Source organism: Bos javanicus, chromosome 13 (assembly GCF_032452875.1).
Source record: "Bos javanicus breed banteng chromosome 13, ARS-OSU_banteng_1.0, whole genome shotgun sequence".
Taxonomy (NCBI): Eukaryota; Metazoa; Chordata; class Mammalia; order Artiodactyla; family Bovidae; genus Bos; species Bos javanicus.
In genome coordinates, this window is record NC_083880.1 from 68,738,947 (window position 1) to 68,750,973 (window position 12,027).

A 12,027-nucleotide genomic window follows, 5' to 3' on the forward strand; every position below is an offset into this window, starting at 1 on the left:
ATTTTCTTACTTTATTATTTTATACAGCTAGTGCCAATAGATCACAGTTAAATGAAACCCACATTCTATCTCTGGTGAAAGGCTTGCTGCTAAGGCAGGCACGTAGAAGAGAAGGCACCCTGAGTTGACTCAGAGAATAAGTGCATGGGGCAGGACAAGGTCCCTGGGGACAGAACAGAGGGAGAAAAAGTTACTGAATTCCACTGAGGGCTTATTAAGAAGGGAATCTTTATTGTGATGGCCCAATGAAACTCACAATCTTGGCTTTGGCTACATTTAATTCTTTAGTGATCTTGGCTCAGCAGACCAGGGTCAGAGAAAGCAGTTGGATGCCTTGATCCAAATCTGGCAAGTCTCAGGATAACCACACTGGCAGTGGTGTTTCTCCATTACTGTTGTGATGGCAAGTTGAGCATATTATAAGCACTGATTCTTTTCAGAGAAGCCCTTCCACCAAGCTTCAGAAGTGGCTCTCCTTCACTACAGAGAAGAATGTTCTGATACATAACCAAAATTCAAATAAGATTCTATTAATATCACACTAACAATGACCAATTAGACTTAATGGTAATCAGCAAATTCAACATTTGTATTTCTTTTTTTTCATATAATGTCTACCTAATTGCTCCCAAGATCCCAAGATCATCTGCTTCTAACTGTTTAGAGCTATGGTCCCTAATACCCCAACACAAGTGAACTCAGTATTCTTCACATTTTGAGCCAATATTGATCAGCCTGGTCATTTAGACCAATCACAGCCCAAACGTTTCCCTGAGCTTAGAATAAAGTCAATATCTTGGAGAAGAGACACCTCTACTCCTCACCTCAAATTCATAACTTTGCTCTTGGGATTGGGGATACATGCGTGCATGCTAAGTCACTTCAGTTGTGTCTGACTTTTTGCGATCCTTTGGACTGTAGCCCATCAGGCTCCTCTGTCCATGGGAATTCTCCAAGCAAGAACACTGACATAGGTTGCCATGCCCTCCTCCAGGGGATCTTCCCAACCCAGGGATTGAAGCCGCATCTCCTACAACCTCCACTTTAATTCTGCCCTCTCTCTACCCTTTATTACCACTCCTCCACCTCCATAGTTAAAGACCCTTTAACCTGAGTGTTCAGAGTCCATGATGTTCTTTGGAGAAAGTTTTCCAGTAGATAGTAATACAGTGCTTAGAAAGCTGAAGACAGGAAAAATCTTCATATTTGTGCCTTCCTATATGGTGAATAGACTAGGCAGGACCCACCTTGTCACGCCTAGCTCTCTGCTTTGCCTGTGATTAGGAAAGATTGGCCCTGAGATGGGTGCTTGCCCATTTAGGATTTAGTGAGCCTGAAGAAGAAGGCCCCATTTATGTCTCCAAGCCTAAAAATAGTTTGTAAATTCATCTTTTTACAAATAAATTCAGCATTTGAACAGAGAGGAAGTTTCAAGCATTTGCCTAGCTTGAAATAAAGTATAATGTGGTTCCCATTTTTCTTTTGATCCTTGTTTGAATATTGGCCCAACTGCTGGGCTCCCTGCTACAACCCAGATCATTAAACCACTTCAGACACTCCCTAATTACCTAAGAAGGAGCCTCTGTCAGTCTCAACCTTTGCCAAAAAAAAAAAGTAGGAATGTCTTAACAGATTTGTTTGAGCATAGAAGCAAGTTCAATCTTTGCTAAAGATCAATGTGAAAGAATATGATTGATGAAAGACATATGCTATAACTTCAAGAGAGGAAAGTATTATTGTAAGTGCCAAATATTTGTCATTTCATGCCTGGAATACAAGCTTCCATGGATGCAGCAAAAATATGGCTAGAACCCAGATATATCCAGAAAGAATGTTTAATTCCCTGATCACCCAGAATGGAAAGTGATCATAAGCCACTTTTGCCCGAGGCAAATGCCTTGGTACTTGCAGTCTTTTCACCCTCAAAAGTGTCCCAGTTTGGATAGCATATGACACAGTCACCCTATGAGATTAGTTCTACTACATCCTAAGTATAAATCCTAAAATCTTATATTGGAAGGTAAGACTCTTCCTTACCTAGTATAATCCTGCTAATTCTCTTCTGTCTCAAAAATAGTAGCCTGAAATGGTCATAGTTGACAAAATTCAAGTATATTGATGCTAAACTTGGTTTATGGGCTTCCTTGGTGGCTGATTGTTAAAGAATCTCCCTGCCAATTCAGGAGACATGGGCCCAAATTCCAAGGTTGGGAAGATTCCTTGGAGAAGGAAATGGCAACCCACTCCAGTATTCTTGCCTAGGAAATCCCATGGACAGAGGAAACTGCTGCTGGTGCTGCTAAGTCGCATCAGTCATGTCTGACTCTGTGCAGCCCCATTGACGGCAGCCCACCAGGCTCCTCCATCCCTGGGATTCTCCAGGCAAGAACACTGGAGTGGGTTGCCATTTCCTTCTCCAACGCATGAAAGTGAAAAGTGAAAGTGAAGTCTCTCAGTCATGTCTGACTTTTAGCGACCCCATGGACTATAGCCTACCAGGCTCCTCCATCCATGGGATTTCCCAGGCAAGAGTACTGGAGTGGGGTGCCATTGCCTTCTCCGACAGAGGAGACTGGTGGGCTATAATCCATGGTGTTGCTGAAGAGTCCAACATGACTTAGTGACTAAACAACAACCTGATATATACGTATACAGAATAAAGCTTCTAATTTTTTCAAAGTATAGTTGAGTATTTTATTGCATTGCAAGGTTCTAGAATGTAGGACATTATGGTTTTGGCACATGGTCTAGCAAGAGAACACAAATAGCTGCTTGTACAGACATGTGACTCAGGACAAAACACTACATTCCTAGTTTGTCTATGGAAGGGTCATAATACCCACAGAAATGTACGAAAACAACACCCAGCTCAGAGTGTGCACATGTACACACACAAACAAGCATTATTTTAGGCGAACTATTAGCTTTAACATTTGTACCTGAAGCAATAAAACTGATGAATATAGAATCTATTTTTGAAACAAGTTCAGCAGTCTCCTTCAAACGCCATTTTGAGGTCCCAGAATAAATGCCCTTTCACGGCGCAGCTGAAGCCCCAGCCAATTCCGCAAATGGTCTTGGAAAATTGCCTTCAGAATTGACGCTCCCGGGGGAAGGATTACTGGTAGAGGAAGCAAGATACAGGAGGTGTTTCTGAGACCCAGAAAGAGGCAGAGGAGGAGGTGAAAGGGTAACTTGGCACAGGTGGCTCCAATTTCTCCTTGCCCAGTAGTCCTATTCATTATTAACTGCAACCTTTCCCACCTGCATAGAGAACAGTTTTGTATTAATCCATTTTAACTTACCAAACCCACCAAGTCTAGGGTTTATATTCCAGCTGTAACATTGTGGGGAAGTTATTTTCATTTAGGAACAAAGATACTCTGAACTCTATTGACTCTGACTCAACAAATAGCTGAGGACTTATTATGTAGAATCTCCCACTCCTTTTATTTCGTTGTGCCCTCAAGAAGATTAAATTTCACCAACTCAAAAATACATAAAATATGACAAGGTAGGTGCCATAATCAGATTTAGTAATTAACAAATTGCTCAAATGTGCAGAAGATCTCATTCAATTGATTTAGTCAGGAAACAATTGAAGGAGGAAACTCTCTTTGGTATTGACCCAAATAGATGGGTAGTTTTTAGTGGGAAAGGAAAGTGACTACCTTCTTGTAGAAATTCACCCAGCATAAGTAAATATGCAAAAGCAGAGACTTTAAGAGGTTTGTATTGCAAGAACAAGATTAGTTCACTGGATTAATAAGATTGTTAATCTTAACTTAGTAATTATTAAGAATTTTTGTAAGTTGGCATTAAAATATTCCAAGTAATTCTTTCAAGAAAGAAAGAGTTAAGGTCTATAACCAAAGCTCTTCTCTCAGGCTAAGTCACATCTATATTTGTTTTTATTGAATAAAAAAGAATACAATATGACCTAAAAAACAATGTTCATTGCAGCACTGTTTATAACAGCCAGGACACGGAAGCAACCTAGATGTCCATCATCAGACGAATGGATAAGAAAGCTGTGGTACATATACACAATGGAGTACTACTCAGCCATTAAAAAGAATGCATTTGAGTCAGTTCTAATGAGGTGGATGAAACTTATACAGAGTAAAGTAAGCCAGAAAGAAAAACACCAATACAGTATACTAACGCATATATATGGAATTTAGAAAGATGGTAACAATAACCCTGTATATGAGACAGCAAAAGAGACACTGATGTATAGAACAGTCTTTTGGACTCTGTGGGAGAGGGAGAGGGTGGGATGATTTGGGAGAATGGCATTGAAACATGTATAATATCATATATGAAACAAGTTGCCAGTCCAAGTTCGATGGATGATACTGGATGCTTGGGGCTGGTGCACTGGGACGACCCAGAGGGATGGTATGGGGAGGGAGGAGGGAGGAGGGTTCAGGATGGGGAACACATGTATACCTGTGGCAGATTCATTTTGATATATGGTAAAACCAATAGAATATTGTAAAATTAAAAAATAAAATAAAATTTTATTAAAACAACAAGGTAAGTTTAAAGAAAATAAGAAAGATGAAGTATATAAAAGTGGAGACCAATGAATTAAAATATAAACAAAGAAAACTATATGTATATATATATATACTTATACACACACACACACATATATATCCCTACCTAAGAGAGAAAGGGAAAGAGAAGAAAACAACCATACAAATACATAAAATTAAATGTATGCCAGATATTAGATTGAAAAAATAGTAAGAATCTCATGCATCCTAAGATGTAAACAAATTTTAATGTCAAAGAAAACACTATTTTCGTGAAAAACATGAAGCATGCCAAACATGCTTAAGAAAATTAAAAAGCCTAAACAGACCTGGGAAAATGGTGGCAGGATGGAAGTGGAGCGGGAGGGTTAAAGGTTCAACTTGGACTATTATGTTTTCCATTGAGCTATTAGAAATTTCAGGAAAATAAAATTCTCATGATATAGAAGTAATTATAGCAAATGAAATATGCAATGAATCCCAATTAAATTTAATCATTTGGAAGCAAATAAACCTAGATAGCATATTGAAAAGCAGAGACATTACTTTGCTGATAAATGTCTGTCTAGTAAAGGCTATGGTTTTTCCAGTGGTCATGTATGGATGTGAGAGTTGGACTGTGAAGAAAGCTGAGCACCGAAGAGTTGATGCTTTTGAACTGTGGTGTTGGAGAAGACTCTTGAGAGTCCCTTGGACTGCAAGGAGATCCAATCAGTCCATTCTGAAGGAGATCAGCCCTGGGATTTCTTTAGAAGGAATGATGCTAAAGCTGAAACTCCAGTACTTTGGCCACCTCATGCGAAGAGTTGACTCATTGGAAAAGACTCTGATGCTGGGAGGGACTGGGGGCAGGAGGAGAAGGGGACGACAGAGGATGAGATGGCTGGATGGCATCACTGACTCGATGGACATGAGTCTGAATGAAATCTGGGAGTTGGTGATGGACAGGGAGGCCTGGCGAGCTGCGATTCATGGGGTCGCAGAGTCGGACATGACTGAGTGACTGAACTGAACTGAACTAAATAATGATAAAAGATACAGAGGACTTAAAAAGCATAATTAAAACTTTAGTTAATTGGCATATAGGAAGCATTACACAGAATAGTTCAGGAAGACACTTTCCTTCACATACACTTGAAGTACTTACAAAATTTGGCTATGGGCTAGGTCATAGATAAAGCTTCAACAAACATTAATAGATTGGAATTATTGGTATTGTTTTGCCATTTACAACAGCATGGATGGACCTGAAAGTGTATTATGTTTAATGAAGTAATTCAGGGAAAGATAAACACTGCATGTTTCCCCTTGTATATGGAATCTAAAAGTATAAAACAAGTGAACAAATGTACCAAAACAGAAACAAACTCACAGCTATAGAGGTCAGACAAGTGGTTATTTTTATCAGTGCAGCGGGTAATGGGAGGAGGGGCAAGATAGGAAAAGGGAATTAAGAAGTAGACACTAATAGGAATAAAGTAAGATACAAGGATGTAATGTACAGCACGGGAAATATTGTCAGATTTTATAACTTTATTTGGAGTATAATCTATAAAAATACTGAATCACCAGGTTGTGTATCTGAAAATAATGTAAGTCAGCTGTATACTTCAATTAAGAAAAACAATACCTAAAGATCTGGAAAATTCTTCTGATATGATTTAAATGCAAAAGCTAAATAAAAAATAAAATACACATAATTCCAGTTTTGTAAAAAACCAAGCCTATCTATACACATTTAAAAATTTGAAGAAAATTATTAAAGATGTTAAGAATTTATCTCTAAGGATTAAAATTAGCATAGAAGGAAATATTTCGCTTCTGTTTATTTTCTAACATATTTTCTATATATGTTCATGATATTTATTTTTAAAAGTTTCCCTACACACAGAAATATATTAGTTCATCTTTATTAATGAAAAAAAAATGTTCCTTTAGTTGGTCAACTTGCTTTGTATATGAGTCTGGGTTTGAACTCATGTTTGTCTGACCACTAGTCATATTTTTTTCTTCTATACACCAGTAATGCTTCCACCACCCATGGCCATTCTGTTTGTTTTTCACCTTTGTAAGTTACTCTGCTAATATAAATCAAACTCAAGAGCACTGCGTAGGATAGAATAACTGCAATGTTTTTTGGGAAACCTTTAGGAGAAATGGGCTTCCCAGGTAAAGAATCTGCCTGCAGTGCAGGAGACCCAGGTTTGATCTGGGTTGGAAAGATCCTCTGCAGAAGGGACTGGCTACCCACTCCAAGATTCTTGCCTGGAGAATTCCATGTACGGAGGAGCCTGATGGGCTACAGTCCATGGGGTCACAAATAGTCAGACATGACTGAGTGACTAACACACTTTTACACTTCAAGAGAAAAGTACCCATTCTAGATATTTAATGTAGATTGGAGAATTTTTGAATATAAGGTAGAAGGCAAGCTTATGTCCCACATAAAACATTTTCTAATCAGCCTTCCTAGGAGTCACACTCCTTCCCCATACGCCCCTGCCTAATTTCCTATTACCCTGTCCTGAAATATTTACCACCTAACTCTTAGAATTCTAAAGTAAGAAGTTGGGAAGAGTGGAAAGAGTTTTGAAAGATTATGAATATATACTTTTATCAAATTGAAGATTTCCTCTTAAACAAAACCAATCATGATTTACCTCATAAGTTATTAGACAGCTCTAATTGATAAACAGTTTATTGTTGATTCAAAACCCATCTCCCCATATTTCCCTACCCTTAATCTTAATTCCACCTCTGGGAATAGCTGGAACGTGGCTGTCCTTCCTCTCATAGTCAGAGTTTGATAAATGTTCAGTCAATGCATGATTCCTGGGTTTTTCCTCTTCCAAGCTAAGCAGATTGAATTCCTTTGCAAGATCTTTGTTGAATGTGGTGTCCTGTATCATAACTAAGCAGGATACTCCAATTTGGATTTGGAAGAAAACAAAATTATCCTTGCGTTTTTCTTTACTCTCTTGCTTTCTAAGAAGAGTTTAAGAAGAACAGGACCATTACTTTAGAGAAGTATTGAAACATTCTACCAGTGCACGCTCTGGTTTAGGTATCACCGCAGTCAGTGAACTTTGTGTAAGCTCACCTGCTATCCATTTACATATGTATTCCTGAAGATAGATAGAAGTATATAGGAAAAATAATTCTACTTGAGGAAAAAAGCTTTTAAGTACTGGAAATTTTCTTTACTATATGCACGCATGTGTATATTCTAAGTCTCTTCAATTGTGTCTGACTCTTTGCGACTCTGTGGACTGTAGCCCACCAGACTCCTCTGTCCATGGGATTCTCCAGGCAAGAATACTGGAGTGGGTTGCCATTTTTTTCCTCCATGGGATCTTCCCAATCCAGGGATCAAACCCATGTCTCCTACGTCTCTGCATTGGCAGGCAGATTCTTTACCACTAGTGCCACCTGGGAAGTTCTGATTTACTATGTGACCTTGGGTGGATTGCCATCTTTCTGTGTCAGTAGGTTTCTGGATTATTACAGAAAAGCCAGCTCAAAGAAGTTCAAACTGAAAAGGGAATGTGTTCGCAAATTCAACAAACATTTTAAGGTCAGTGAATCATATGTGGTTGTATGGATAAACTCAAATAATATTGCTAGATCCTAGTCTCTTTTCCTTCCCTCTTTTGTCTCAGCTTTCCTCTCTGTTGGTGTCATGTTAATGGCAAGATGGTTGCCATCATCTCCCCACTCACATTTGTTCTCTCAGTTACCCCAAGGGAAAAGAAGTTCTCTGTTATTATCACCAACAACAGATCCAGAAATGAGTCCCATTAATACCTAAGAAAGAAATTTGTGACAATTCTGCAAAGGACACAAAGGAGCTAAATGGAAGGCAGAGAAGGGAGTGGATATTGTTGCCTTAAATAAATACATTATGGGAGAATGTCCTGAGACCCAGAATACTTTGATATCTAGAGCATTCCCATATTATACAGTAACAGAATTGGGCTCCTTGACCCTCTATCCAGAACCTCAGCATTTTCGTCTGTCAGTTAAAGAAGTAAATTAGGTGATACAAAGGCCCAGCCTCCCTGAGTCTGTGACTCCAGTTCTTTCCGAAGTCTTTGTTTCTGACAGATATTTTTTTCTCACTCATGTACGCTTCCACCACCAAGACACTAAAAGCTGGAGCCCAAAGAATGAAGCCCATTCCCAGTCACCTTGGAGGCCTACAGAAAAGCCAAATCTTTATTTTGTTTATCTATTTAATTTATTTTCAGCTGGATAAACTCTTAACCTTTAGCAGTAGGGTATTGATTTTCCTGCCCTGCCTGCTGAACTCTGGTAACACAAGCCTTCTGATTCCTGTGGAACTGCCCTGCACAGCAAGCCTAAAATGTGGTCTGGAGCTGCAGAAACCCAAGTGGGGCCCTCCATTTTCAGCCAAGAACAGGAAATTTCTGATTGTCTCCTACATTCTTCTCCTGGATACCAACACCCTCCTTCACCCATGCAAATGGCACGTGTAAACTGCTTGGGTCTGGCTGCCAACATTCCACATACTTCAGAGGACATGTGACCACTTTGGGTGCCTAACTTTGCTTGGAAAGGTCATGGTCAAATGTGTACTATAAATCTCCTGGTGTTAAAACCGGTCTGCTACCCCTCCACCACCACCAGAATACCCAGCACTCAGACAGTTTGACTAAATCTGCACAGGTTCAGCTTTCTTGCATTTGCAATTTAAGTCAGATGCTTGGGATATGAGAAGGTACAGGAAAGGCAGTAGAAGGTTTTATGTAGGAAAAACATACATACTAAGTTGTCAAGGACAATCATGTTCTTATGCTCATTTTTCCCTATGTAATCATTAATAGAATCACCTATTATTCTCAAAAGTGTCCTGGTTTGGAAGATAAACTATATAATCACCCTGCATGCATGCTCAGTTGTCTAGTCGTGACCAACTGTTGGCAACCCGTTGGCAGACTGTAGTCTGCCAGGCTCTTCTGTCCATTGAATTTGCCAGGCAAGAATACTGGAGTGGGTTGCCATTTCATACTCCAGGGGATCTTCCCAACCCAGGGATCGAACCTGCATTTCCTGCATCTCATACATTGGCAGACAGATTCTTTACAACTGAACCCATCTGGGAAACCAATATAATCCCTCTAGACTTTCCCAATGAGGCACAGCTCATCAGCTTCATGTTAAAAGTTCAGGTCCCCCAGTTTCAGGAGTATATTTTTTCCTGAGTCATAGATAAAAGCACCTTCATGAAAAGCACTACCCTTGTCAAATGTCAAACCACATTGTATAGGCTTCAAGACCAATCTTCTCTCTACTAGTGCCTGGGACACAACCTTACTCCTTCCTGTCTCCAGCAGGGAAGGCAAAGGGCTTTCTTAAGGTTATGTCATTAACAACTGAGAACTATTAGTCCTGCTGAAATGGAAATATCCACATTTTAGCACATGTCGATGATTTCTCTCCTGTAATTGAACCTGATTTTTACATTGTACCCAGAAAAGTGATTGCTAGCTGGCAAAGGAAGGTAATCTGATGCTATTTTGAGGGTGAGTAGAAAAACAGACCTTGCTTTTAGGTTATAACTTTGGCAAAATAGAATAGAATCCTGCAGGTACTGCTTGTGTACACACATATGCACACACACACCCCCGCCTGGTTTATCTCAGCGGGTGTGGTTACAGGCGTTGCCAGAGATGAATAACCATTAATATCCCTTAAGAAAATTAGACATTAAATTCAAAATAATTAGCTAGATCCAGGTTAATTTAATAAGATAGTCTTTGGACTTGTAAAGGTATAAAGTTAGAACAAGGCGTTAAGGAATGTGGGTTGACAGATTAGAGACTCTAAGTTTTTCAAAGTTGCTACATAGAACTCTATTCAGAAATGCCACTGACCCCTGGGAGCAGGCCAGAGCACCAGCTACCACCCTCTTGAGCTCTGAGACTAACTCCAACATGAGTTGGGGAGGGGGAGTTCTCCTACCAACAATCTTTTTTTTTTTTTTTTAAACTGGAGTATAGTTGCTTTACAATGTTGTGTTAATTTCTGCTGTACAGCAAAGTGAATCAGCCACATGTGTACATATATCCCCTCTTCCTTGGATTTCCTTCCCATTTATGTCTCCAAAGAGCCTTTGGTAGAGTTCCCGGTGCTATACAGTTGGTTCTCATTAATTATCTATTTTATACATAGCAGTGTATATACTTCAATCCCAATCTCCCAATCCATCCCACCCCTCTTCTCCCTCTTAGTATCTATACATTTGTTCTCTATGTCTGTGTCTTTATTTCTGTTTGGCAAGTACGTTCATCTGCACCATTTTTCTAGATTCCAATAAACAATTCTTAAGACACCAGTTGGGCGTCCTACCGCTCAAATGAATTGTGACACGATTCATCCAGAGGTAGTATCAGATTTCACAGGTTAAGTGTTCAGTCCTCCAAGTCCCAGCCCCACCCCCTTCAATGGTAGTCACAAACCCAGGTCATCACCTGTGTTTCTGATCAGCCAGTAGTAAATCAGAGGTTCCTGAGACCACCCCTCTTCAGGTTTGGTTAATTTGCTAGAGCAGCTCACAGAACTCCAAGAAACATTTTGCTTACTAGATCACTGGTTTATGATACAAGCTACAGCTCAGGAACAGCCAGACAGGACAGTTGCATAGCACAGGGTATGGAGAAATTGTGTGGGGCTGCTATGCCCTGTCTACTCTTTCTGAATCTCCATGTGTTCACCAACCCAGAAACCTCCAAACCCTGTCCTTTGCTGGGGGTTTTATGGAGGCTTCATTGTTATAAGCATGGCTGATTAAATAAATCGTCATTGGCAGCTGAGTTGACCTCCAGTCCTTCTGTGCTTCCTGGAGGTTGAGGGGCTTAGGGCTGGTTACTGAAAATTCCAACCCTCTAATCCCATGATTGGTTCCCCTGTCAAACAACCCCCATCTTTGGGTTGCCAAAAGGGCTCTCCAAAAGTCTTCATTAACATAACAAGGACAGTTTTATCACTCATCACTGGAAATTCCTAGGGTTTCCAGAGCTCTTTGCCAGGAACATGATCAGAGACCAAATATATATTTCTTATTATAAATCACAGTATCACAACTCCAGAGATGTTTGGTTTGCATCAAAGTAACAGTGAAAGTCACTCAGTTGTGTCTGACTCTTTTCGACCCCTCCTCTGTCCATGGGATTCTCCAGGCAAGAGTACTAGAATGGGTTGCCATGCCCTCCTCCAAGGGATCTTCCCAACCCAAGGATCGAACCTGAATCTCTTATATCTCCTTCATTGGCAGGCTGGTTCTTTACCACCAGTGTCACCATATATCAAATTCCTTGTCCTCCTTGAGCTTTCTGCCCTGATGTCTTTGAGGAAAGACAGAGAGCTGGAATGACTTTCCACCCATTCCCAGCTAGGAAAGAAGGAAAAAAATCAAGCTTTATCCCAAGGAAAGGAAATCTGAATACCTAATATAAACCAGTCATTC

General features: G+C 39.9%; 1 long non-coding RNA gene across 1 annotated transcript; it reads right to left on the reverse strand.

The window, feature by feature from the left end:
* Nucleotides 1–213: 213 nt before the first annotated feature.
* LOC133258865 (uncharacterized) lies at nt 214–3,301 on the reverse strand. The gene is made up of 2 exons (XR_009740184.1): nt 2,940–3,301; nt 214–497 (listed from the first exon to the last, which is right to left on the reverse strand). It is a non-coding gene; the product is annotated as an uncharacterized LOC133258865 (long non-coding RNA).
* Between the last annotated feature and the right edge of the window lie 8,726 nt (nt 3,302–12,027).